The sequence below is a fragment of the Lathamus discolor genome, chromosome 2, assembly GCF_037157495.1.
Source record: "Lathamus discolor isolate bLatDis1 chromosome 2, bLatDis1.hap1, whole genome shotgun sequence".
Taxonomy (NCBI): Eukaryota; Metazoa; Chordata; class Aves; order Psittaciformes; family Psittacidae; genus Lathamus; species Lathamus discolor.
Window position 1 is genome coordinate 58,470,992 of NC_088885.1, and position 12,146 is coordinate 58,483,137.

Below are 12,146 nucleotides of genomic sequence, written 5' to 3' on the forward strand. Positions count from 1 at the left end.
GGGAAGAACTTCTGCCTCAGATCTCATCTCAATCTCCCCTCTCTCAGTTTAAAGCCATCACCTTGTCTTGTCCCTACCTGGCCTTCTCAAAAGCCCCTCTCCAGCTTTCTTGTCAGCCCCTTCAGGTACTAGAAGCTGCTCCAAGGTCTTCCTGGAGCCTTCTCCAGGCTGAACAAGCCCAGCTGTCTCAGCCCATCTCCATCAGAGAGGTGCTCCAACCATCAGATCATCTTTGTGGCCTCCTCTGGACTCATTGCAGCTCAGCATGGCACTTTCAGCAAACCCATCACCACTGCTGCCATCATCACACTGCACTATTGTGGCCTTTCCCCGTTAAGGGACCCAAAGCATCAGATGCATTACTTACTCCTGATGTGCGTCAGATATGCGGCCTGGCATGATGCTATCTCTGCTCGGGAGATGAAATGATCTGGTGATGGACCAAAGCTGAAGCAACCAGGGTGCCCAGAGTGTTCTGGGCTGCTGTGTTGGGGTGGCTTTCCAGAGAATCCTGATCAGTTCCCATTCACACAAGGTTCTCGATTTCTTGATCTGCAGAAGGGATAGAGTATATCTCATCTGCTGAAGAGCTCAGGAGACCTCATCAGGGTCTGGGGTCTGTGAACAGCAGAACTGGGACCTCCCATGTTTGCTGTTGTCCCACTCTGGATGAAGTTCATCTTGGCAGCCTTAAGAGGAAAGGCTCCCTACTCCATTAGCTCTCCATCAAGCCATCCAGCCTTCCATGCAAGGCTGTTTTATTTGGAAAACATGACTGCTTGTGGCAAACACTATTTACAATTTAATTTTCTGTTGTTGTTGTTCCGGCTGATGTGAAATCCTTGGCTTTACAATGAATGTTTAATAAAGTCTATTAAAAGTGTAAATATAGCAACTCCATTTTGGAATTTCTTCCTTTTCTTTTCTTTTCTTTTTTTTTTAATTGATTATTTCTTAGAGGTAAAACTTTTAATGCAATGGCAAAATATCAGGAGTAATTAGATTAAGGGGGGGGGGGAGTTGTTAATTTTCTTTTGAGAGCTATAAACCAGAAATGAAACAAAACTCACTTTATATTTGTAGACAAGAGTGTGTGTGTGTTTATATATTTCTCTAATACTTGCCAGTTTTGCTCTTTTTTCTTTTTTTAAAGCACTACAAGCAATAACACTGTGGATGATAGAACCCTTTCTGTTTATTCTTGTTTTCCTTCCAATAACGAATAAGCTTGAAGGGCATTATTTTAACTAGGCTCTTGTAATCCTTTAACGGGCTTGTTGAAAATAAAACCCTGCACTGCCAGACACCACGCAGCAAAAAGCTGCTTAGTGCCAAACTCCTTGGCACTGGAAATGCTGGGAATTGGCTGGGTTTTTTTCTTCTTTGCTTTTCTGCACACCTTCCTGGGTCCCAGAGAAGGTCAGGGTCCAAGCAACACCTGAAACGTGGTCCCTGTCCTCAAAGAGTGACACTTTGTGTTTCCCTTGATTTTTGATGCACTGCCTCTAGGATGGACTGAACCTTAACGGGGTTGGACGCTCTCAGAGCTGTTGAAAGACAGAGGTGCCCTAGTCCTGATGGTCACAGAGAAACACATGAAAACACAGAGTCTAAAAGCTCCAAAACCTCTAACTTGTAATATAAAGAACGTCTTAGAAAAGTTTAAGGCAATCTTGCTTTGTTTCTTTCCAGAAGAGAAAGGAGGATCCCACTCAGTCTCCAACTCAAGACCTGCAGCTCAGCATTTGTCTGTTCACTCCAACCTGGGCCAGGACATTTTGCCTTCATGTTTCAGCTTGCTCACAAAGTGTGTCACAGTTCCTCTTCTGTCCATGCTAACTAGCACTCGCCAGAAGACATGTCACCCTGAGCCAGGAGTTGCTCCTAACAGACCGTACGCATGTGGGTCTCCTGTTTGGGAATATGGATGAAAAAACTAAGGTGCCATAGGGCTTAGAGCTAGATGATCCCTTGACTCCTTAATTTGATATATATAGTCCATGCTTTTACAGTAAAACTAAAGAGTATCTCCTTCTCCAGTCAAATTCAAAAGAAACATACCTGCTTATGATTCAAAGAAACCAGTAGATATTCTCCACAACACTGCAGAGGAGCATAAATGGATCCAGTCTCAGTAGGCTTTTCAAAAGGACATGAGATACTTGTCAAAAGGATATGAGATATAAGGTTGTAGGAAGGAACAGATGAACTACCCAGTCTTTTTCTGAACTTTTCTATCAAAAAGGTGCCTGGGAGTAAGCTACAGTGTCTCCCTGTTCCAGGCATCCTCCTTCCTTTTCCTGATTCTTCCCCCTGGCCAGTCCTGTCTTTCTAACAGACCTTTCTGCCCCTCACTACCTCTAACTAGCCTTGACTGACCCCATTTTGGCTTTGTCATTGTCAAGGCTACCTCATCTCTTCCTACTGCCCAGGTGTTCAGCAGACTTCACCCTGCAGAGCTAATGCTGCCCATTTCTCTTCTAATTTTAACAACAGTGTATTGCACTAGGAGATGCTCCTTTGGAAGGTTGTGTGTAGAAGGAGAGACAAACGTTGCTCTTGAAACATGGAATCCTCTAGCACCTTTCTTCCAGGCTGATATCACGCAGTATGGAAATGGCTTTTTGGGTGAACAAGAATCTTCCCTTGAGAAAAGCCCATCAAATAATGGCTTTAAACTGACAGAGGGGAGATTTAGATGAGATCTGAGGATGAAGATCTTCCCTGTGAGGGTGGTGAGGCTCTGGCACAGGTTGCCCAGAGAAGCTGTGGCTGCCCCATCCCTGGCAGTGTTCAAGGCCAGGTTGGACGGGGCTTGGAGCAACCTGGTTTAGTGGAAGGTGCCCCTGCCTGTGGCAGGCGGTTGGAACTGGGTGAGCTTTAAGGTCTCTTCCGACCCAAACCACTCTGTGATTCTATGATCTCAAGCAATGAGATTTCAAGAAGAGACTGCACCCACAGAAAACCCAGATAACCAGAAACATAAGGAAAAAACAGAAACACAAGGAAATAGGAACAGCTGGGCTTTAAAACCCCCCTTCCACCTGGCATCGCTTTAAGAACCCCTAAAAGGCACCATTAAAAAACCCTTTACACTTTCCCTGGCTCCATACAAGGGGCAGAGTGAGCACAGAGCATAGGACCTGTACCTTGGATCTCAGAGATATCTGTCCCCCCAAAGAAGAACTGAACAGCTGCTGTATCACCTTTCCATGAGGCACACTCACTGCCTGTTGCAGGTGGTGCTGGCCCTCTGACAGGTCCCTGTCCTGAGGGAAGAAGGGACAATGTGGGGAAAAGCATGTGTCTATGGAGTGGAAAGGTTAATTTCATGAGGATAGACCAAATAATCGCCAGGGCAAGGACATGGCACTTACCTTTTCCTGCCTGTGTGCCAAAGGAAGGTAGCTCTGGCACAGAGGTACCTATGGGTTTTCATCACCAGTGGCTGATGCCCAGCAGAGCAGCATTGACATTAAAGCTCCCTTTGGGCTCGGAAGGGAGAGAGAAAATTGGAGTAAAGCACTCAAAACAGCATATGACTTCTCCAATGACCCAGAAAAGCCAGATAAAGGTTTCTCTTACAGGGCTATTAGACTTTCTACAACTCTTTGCCCTTTTGCTGGGAGTACTATTTCTCTCTGTAGCTGCTCTTAGTCCCATTGTAGCCACTCCTGGTCATAGCCACAAAATATGTAGCACAACAAAATGTGCAAGGTGGGCTAGAGAACAGCCTTCCCCCATCCGCCCCAAAATACACCCTGCTGCATCCACTCAGGATTTTCACTTCCAGTCTCCACATCTCATCCTCCCTGAGACAGTGTTTAAGATCTCCAGGGACTGGCCTAGGTCACATCTCAGCAATCAAAAGAGATACGTTGGCCCCCTTGGTATGAATACCCTGCTTTCTACCAGGTGAGCGAATGCCCAGGTTAGCCAGCAAAGCTCAAACTAATCTTCTCCAAGGACTGTTGAGATTTCAGCAATTAAAAGAACAGTGATGTAGTGTTATAACAGTGAAAACACTGGGAAGGAAGAATGGTAGGGAGGAAAGAAGAACAACTCATCTTTAAATTTCACTGTCATTTCTTCTGGAGCTTTGGAGTTAATCAAGTTTTATCTGAATAAAAAAGGTTGCTAACAGTGTCAAATCAATCAAGTGGTGACCTCTCAGTTGCTACTTCCTGGAAATTGGTAGAAATTATCAAATTAAGAAAAAGAATGGTTAAAAGCACCCACACAATGGACTTTGCACTGGATTGTCTAGACTATTTTTCCTAACTGAAGGAATGTTTCCAGTATGGATTTGACCCTTCTTAACAGCTCTAATGGTATCTAGCTGATCTGCTTCCTATGACCATGGGGGTTTGTCACCTCCAAAATTTTAAACCTGTGCAAAAAGTCAGGCTGATACTTCTTTCTGGACCTCTGAAACCAAAGGAAAGGCATCCTTGAGAGCTGGATGAAATCCTCATTAATCACATCACACAAATATCATAAGGGCTATAGAAAAAGCTTTTGCAAAATTGAGATAAGCTCCACTTATTGCTTCCATTTTGCCAGTGAGTTCATCAGAGTGCTCATATTTTCCATTGACGTCTGAAGAGCCTAGTGGGAAAAATGACAACCTGGAGTTGCTTCCTGCATGCACCTGGGAAAAACAAACTAGGCCTGGAGATAAGAGAAAGTAGGAGAACAGATAAGAAAAAGAACCAAACACTCCTCCCTCCTCTATTTTTCCTCTCCATTTCCTTCTGGAGTAGCAGTTTACAGGGCTGTGCTCTCCAGCCTGCTCTTCAAGTGCAAGGTGATGAGCATTAGTTTCACTTCTTTTATTCATGTCAGCAAAGGGAGGTTTTCTACAACCCTATTGCTGAGCTGAAGGACAAGGATGCAAACAGTGTAGTGGAACCCCTACAAAGAGCTGGGCATGTTGCTAAGGCCCTAGTAGTAATGGCTTACACACCTGGGCTTGAAGGTCCAAGGTTCTGTCCCCAGTAGCAGCTTGCATCATCCATTATTGCCTTTGACTACTCAAAATGTCGGCCCGTGTCATTCCTTGTCCGAAGGCAGCTCTGTCCCAGTGCTGCGTTAAACAGCTGTTCTATTCTATCCTGGTGTGAAAAGGTTTCTGCGAAAGGTTTTGTAAGTGCTTCTGGAAAGAACTACCCTGCAAATTCCAGTGTCTCACTGCACTGCTTTGAAAATAATGCCATCCCTAAAGAAACCCTCTAAGCAAAAAAAGCATAATAGATACAGAAGAAGACTCAGCCTCAGCCTGTACATAAGATGGTGTTGGGAGGGCTGGGATCCAGCTTACAGGATGCAATATGGAAATGCAGATGCCTCCATGTAGGTATCAGTGAGTGCTGGGTGTCTCAGCTCCCAGCCCAGACAAGGTAGACCTCCATGGTACAATTCAGCCAGGAAAGCATAGGTGTGTAGAGACATTGGAGATGCCCTCAGAGAGTCACCTGCCCTCCAGCTCCTATTTCAGGGGAAAACAGAAATGTGATCCCTCATCATCTCTACCCCACCAGGGAACCTGCTGAAATCACTCTCTGAGGCAGAGGTGAACCAAGAAGTGAACCATGCTGCCTGAACTGGTGCTCCAACCCAATCTGAACTTTCTGCACAAGGTTGAGCATCCCTCTTACTGTAGACTGGACCTCAGAAGGTAATGGGTAAGAACAGGCAGAGAAATGTCTCAGGCATTTCTACACCTCCAGAAATATTCCACCTGGTTGATTCCAAGCCAGAGTGATGAGGCAGATTGGCTCTTCCATCATTCAAATCTGCTCTCTCACCTCTGAAAATCATGACCTTTGGGGACAGAAAGTGCAATGACAGCAAAATTGGCAAGTCCAGCTGTCTACAGAAGGGAGTAAACTTGGCATTCTTGCACATCTGGAAATGGAGCTGGGGAGGGGAAAGGAGAGCTGCCACGCATAAGGTCTGAAACTGATCACTCAACATATCATGCTACAGAATAATGAGGTTCCTACTGACAAAGATGAAAAAATAAAACCATGTCAGCTGCTTCACTTCAGAACAAAATATTTTCCCCTAGGAGAGAGCTTGTAGTCTCATGAATTACCAAATCACATTCTCACTTCTGTAAAAGTGTGATTTAGTCCAGGTACTAAATATATGATGGTATAAAACTGTCAGAATTAGACAAGAATAAACACAAAGATGGCCTTATGATTAAAATGCTGGAGTGGGAATACGGTGGTTAGGAAATTTTGCTTTGCTACAGATGTTCTCTTTCAGGATGTTGGACTGCTTCTATCACTCTTAATATTGACACAAACACACACACAAAACCTTTTTTCCTCACAATTTATAAAATAGGTTAACTGGTTCTCGCTTCCTTATGTAGACTGCTTTTTCTGTGAGGCAAGGAATGCCTTCAGAAGACAAATATCCTGATTCTGTTGTGTGCTGGATGAGGAGATCATTTTAACTCTGGTGATTTTGTCCTAGTTTTCAGAAAACTGAAATTTAAAGAGTATGTTTTCACAGACCAGCACCTTTGCCTTAAGGAGTTCCTTCCAGATACACACAGCGCTAAAGATACAGAGAATTTTTAAGAGATCTAAAAACCACAGAAATACTGCTTAGCTGATGTGGTCTCTACCACATTAGTTGTTTGAATACAGGTAGCTATTTGAGGTTCCCTGGGATATTACACTGGCTCTCCTACAGCCTCTAGACAGAAGCACAGCTATGCCATACAGCTTGTGTGGATAACTCAGATACCCCTTGGTGCTTCAGGTGGCCCTGTACATCTGTACTTAGACAACTGGACCACACATTGGACTCCACTTACCGTGTTGCGGCTCAGTGTGGTTGTTCATGCCAAAAGCCTAGTATTCTTTTGATACCCTGGGGTAACAAAAAGGGCAAGCAGATGAGAGATGGGACCTATGGAAGACTGCAGTGACCTCCTGAAACAGCAGCTACAGCCCCACGGTTCCTGAAGTATCCCTAAATACTGATGCATAAGCACCCCTCTTACTATAGACTGGACCTCACAAGGTGATGGGTAAGAACTGGCAGAGAAATGACCCAGGCATTTCTACCCCTCCAGAAATATTCCATCTGTCTAATTGGGTCCTGGGTGTCCAATCCTAACCACGAAGATGTGAAGCCTTTTATATCTGGGGTTTTCAAATATTTGTTTTGGCTGTGCAAAACTCCTTTGCCTGATCTAAATCCCTGTTATTTTGCTACCAAGGAACACATCTTATCTGGTGAGCGTGGGTTCTCCTTATAAAAACTATTACACTTTGAGTCATGTTTAAATATCCACTGGGACAGAGAAAGAAAGTTCAACCCATTCAAAAGCTGAAGAGTTCAAACATACCCTAGGGTAGATCCTCTGCACATGAACTTCTACCTCTGGTATACCCTCTGCTGTGCCTCGAAACATGTACAAGCTGACATCAGCACGCCACTATTTTTTTTTGCTGAGCGTCCTAATGATTTAAGGTATAGATAAGGTAGTTTGGGTTTTGTTTTTGCAAACACTGTGTATGTTTCTTCCCGTCTCTAGCCCCTCAGTCAAAACACATAATTTTGGAAACACTCAAAATTTCTTTTTTTCCAAGACTTGCCTTTTTTTTTTTTTCTTTTATTCATTATTTTTTCACTTCACGCCAAAAAGATCTGTTGTTTTTGACCCAAGTTGATGTCATGATACTTTCTGAGTGAGACAAAACTGTAATCTAGGAAAGGGCAGGGTCAGAAAGAGGGCAAACAAAGTACTATAAGAAAAACAATCCAAGGCTACTTTTGTGCATGTAGCACTGCTTCCAGCACACTGTGTCTATGGGAAATACATTACTGACATGGAATAACATGGGCACACACTGAGGCCACAGAAAGGCATCACAATAAGGCATTTGCTTTAGTGGTGAACAAACTAGAGCAAAATGATGATCCATCTCACAATGTAATATTTTGCTTAGCCAGTATTTTAACTCTTAGAAGAGTAATGAAGGGATGAAGCATTTGACCACTGGCTTTCACGTTTCACTCTTTCAGGGCAGCACTGAAGAAAGTAATGGGAAGAAATTCAAGCAGGTTTTGTTCGAATCAGCAGCTTTGGTACGTGTTAAGTACTGAGAACTGCCGCGTTGCAACAGTGGCATGATTCTACTTGCTTCAGTGAATGTTTTCAAGCATGTCTGACCCTCATTTCCCTCTCCTGCCTTCCGCCTCTGCTGCCGCCATGGAGACATGAGTGCAGCTTTACTGCATCTAGCACATTGCACAGTCAGAGCAGCGTCTTAATAGCAAACAGGCACAAAGGAATTAATATTCCCCTCTGCAGATGTATCCCCAAAAAGTTGGCACAGCTGCTGCCGTCTGGAGGAGCACTGACTATTGAAGAAGCACATTTTTTTCTTCTGCTAATAAGACCCCAAGCCACAATTGAGCAATGGAGCAATTATGTTCTTTAAGATGAAATTCTGGCTCATGCGAAGGACTCTTAAAAAATCACTTTTTTTTTTTTTGCTTTCCTGTGCTCTGCCAAAAATCCCATTGTGACCTCCTTTGTTCTTTCCTGTTCTCAGTTGAGTGGAATGACAGCTCAAGGTCAAGAACAGAAAACAACATGATTAAAAGCTATGTAGAATAAAGTGGTAAGTTTTAAAAGACCAGAGATGAATGAAATGGAATTTCTTTGTCAAATACTAAACCGTGACTGGTCTCTAGTATCACTGTAACAGGGAGAGAAGAGGTGACAAAAAAAAAAAAAAATCAAATTTTTTCATTTTTTCCTTAATAACCTTAACAGATCAGGAGTTGTGAGGCTTGATCACAATTCTGCCTTTGACCAGTGGTAAACTTGGTCCAATGACATATTGGATTTGGTGCTGAACTTTGACTCTCTGTCTTAAAATGTTTTAAAACTTCGGTGCACAGCCTAAGGCACTTATCAGATCAGGTAGCAATCTACTTCAGCTCCATCTAACAGAGAGCAACTCTTTCAGTTCTCCTGAGGTTATTCGTTCTGACCATGACTGATAGACGACATTTGTTCACGATGTCACATTTCAGTCTGTGCTCTGGAACAAGCTGTCTAACAGACTCCTTGGAACGCACTAAAGCAGGGAAGAGGTGTAGCAGAGAGGTAAACTATAGATCAGGACTAGTCACCTTTCACAGAGAAAGTGTTACTGGAATTTAACTTTTCTAATCAGGAGAGGCCTCAGCTATGTGCAAACAGAAATGGGTTTCAGTTATAAAGGAAAAGTCAGACGTTTGGTAGACATAAGCTCTAGCAATAATTAAATGAGGACATCTTTCATAGCTGTGAACAGCAATATGCTTGGAATGAGCCACTAATGAATGCCCAACTGACAGAAGCCAACAACAGGACAAACTACATAAAGAACACAGCATTCAGCTTCACCTATGGCCTCATGAGACCTTCATGCTCACTTTGTAGAACGTTGAACAGACCAGTTAGGGTTTAATGTTCTATTACATTTAATTTGCCCATAATTTTCTCTTAGAAGGACCAGGCTCTGAAATTTGAAGGCTGATATTGAAAATAATAATGTACCAGACAAGAAGTGCCAATGCTCTGCAGTAGAGTTTGATCAGGCAGTTCCAAAAAGGAGCTTGAGCAGACAACTTCTCTTGGTGCCCTCAAGGCGACAAGGAGTCAGAAATGAACTGAAACCAGTGCATCTACAGATTGACAAAAAGTTATATCAGGGAGGAAGGGGTCTTGCCCTGCCAATGCCTGAACATCACAACATCCCCAACTAGTAATCTTATATAGAACTTGATGACCAGGAGGAGTCTCATATTGGACTGGACTGGACCAGGAAGCCTGAGGGCACTAGCAGAATGAAGTCTAACAAAAGAGAAATAAGATCTACCACAGTGAGGTGGTGCAGCTAGGGAGGGGAAGATTAATCTGAAGCTCAGCCCACATGAAGTGATGCAACACTGAATAGACCACAGGAGACTGGAGGTCAGGATCACAGCCCATAGACAGAATGCATAAACAGGAATGGTGAAAATGGCACTGAAGCTTATACTCAAGACTTCTGAACTGGAATGAGATCAGTTTATGGAAAGACTGTGTTCAGTTCTGGGCCCCTCATCACAAGAGAGATACTGAGTTGCTGGAGTGGGTCCAAAAAAGCTGGTATAGGGTCTACAGCACAAGTCTTATAAGGAAAGGCTGAGGGAACTGAGGTTGTTTAGTCTAGAGAAGAGAAGGCTCAAGGGGGACCTTATCTCTCTCTACAACTACCTGAAAGGAGGGTGGAGAGAGAAGGTGGCTGGACTCTTCTCCCAAGTAACAAGTGATAGGACAAGAGGAAACGACCTCAAGCTGCACCAGGGGAGGTTTAGACTGCATGTTAGGAAAAATTTCTTCACTGAAAGGGTAGTCAGGTATTGAAACAGGCTTCCGAGGGAAGTGGTGGAATCACCATCCCTGAAAGTGTTCCAAAAAACGTGTAGATGAGACTCTTAGTGACATGGTGTAGTGGTGGTCTTAGCAGTTCTGGGGTAAAGGCTAGACTTGATCTTAAAGGTCTTTTCCAACATAGTTGATTCTGTGATTCTGTGATTCTGTGAAATGACTGTACAGGATGGGGTTGGAACACATGAAGAAAACTGTTCTGGTTTACAGTCCTAAGGAACATTATGATATATATTTTTGGACCTTTTTTAAGTGGATCCAGTTTAGCAGCGTTCATGAGATTGTCTCCTTTGAATATCGTATCAGACTTCTTTACAAAATGACTTCAGCTTTCGGAAGTTCCTAGCAGTTATTTATCTATGCAGAAAAGCTGCTGTTAATAGCTGAGGTTCCAGTGGGTGAAGTGTATCAGAGTTATATAGGACCAATAAAATTCTTACATGCAGCAGATGACTACTTTGCAGCTTTTAACATCTTCCACAGTCTACCTAAGGCTCTCTTACTTTCCTGGTAATTATTTTTTTCTATCACCATATTGAGGCTGCCAGAAAAGAATAACAAAATTTAAAAGGACAGAGAAAGACAAAAGAAGGAGAAGCAATATTAATGGAAGGAAAACTACCAAAAACATTAGCAGGTGTTTACAATCAAACAGGGCCTAAATCTCCCAAGTTGCTTCTGCAAATTGTTTGACGTATTTTATAGGCAAATTTTGTGGGGTACAAAGCTTCAAAGTGATGGAGTTATACGACTGGGATAGTTTTGGTTCAGGAGCTTTTTCAAAATGTATCCTTTTCGTTGGATTGGGTGTTTTCATTGTCTGCAAAAAGCATGTTTGACCATGTTCTGCGTTCAGTGGAAAGATTTACTTTTGCTGAACAATAAAACCCTGTTCTTTATTATAAAACCTCTCTGATTTCCAGGAGCAATGACAATGAGTTGGTCCCAAGAAAGGACAGCTTTCCATCTACCAAAAGCATAGATGGAATTTCAGTCTAGATCTACATATGGATTTAGGGGATAGTCAGAGAGCCTCTTGCAAAGAGCCTCTTGCAAATTTAGCTGCACCAGTTTTAAAAGCTATTTCATCTAGCTATGAATTATACCCTTACAGTGAAAGCGACTGTTGCAAACTGCCATGCCTGAAAGCTTGGACTAAGTAACTTTGCACTGAAGCAGATTGAAGTGTGCTCAGTCGGTCTGCTCTCTACTTGTCTGGTTAGATTCACAAGCATGACCTTCATGTGTCAGTGAGTTGTGGATGAGTATAGCTGCTCAAAATTGCCTGCCAGTCTGGTGTCTGGAGTGGTACAAAACAGAGGGGGGAAAGAACAGATCATCTGCAGCAAAAGGAGATGAGAGGACATGGACAGAGATCCACTTTGTTTTCCCCATTGGTCCTTAAAACTATAAAATACTGGTGCAAATTGTCTTTTTCAGTTGCTTTACACCAAGTCTCTCTACTGACTTCACCCTGGTCCCTCAAGTTGACACTGGCAAGAGCGATGCTCTCAATATATAAACACCCCAAAAGAAGTGACTGCCTTTTTTTTATCCCGCTTTTTTGTTTTGTAATGCATCATACAAGAATGCCTTTAATATGGTGCGGCCATGAAGTCATTACCCTGGGCATCAGCTATGCACTTGCTGATCCAACTATATCCGATTATCACATCATAAAAAACAGAATTCC

The 12,146-nt window shown here is 43.1% G+C and overlaps 1 protein-coding gene across 1 annotated transcript in view; it reads right to left on the minus strand.

The window, feature by feature from the left end:
- Positions 1-12,146, minus strand: part of SNAP47 (synaptosome associated protein 47) — an 84,880-nt gene that overhangs the window by 23,033 nt on the left and 49,701 nt on the right. The gene's annotated exons all lie outside the window — the stretch shown is intronic.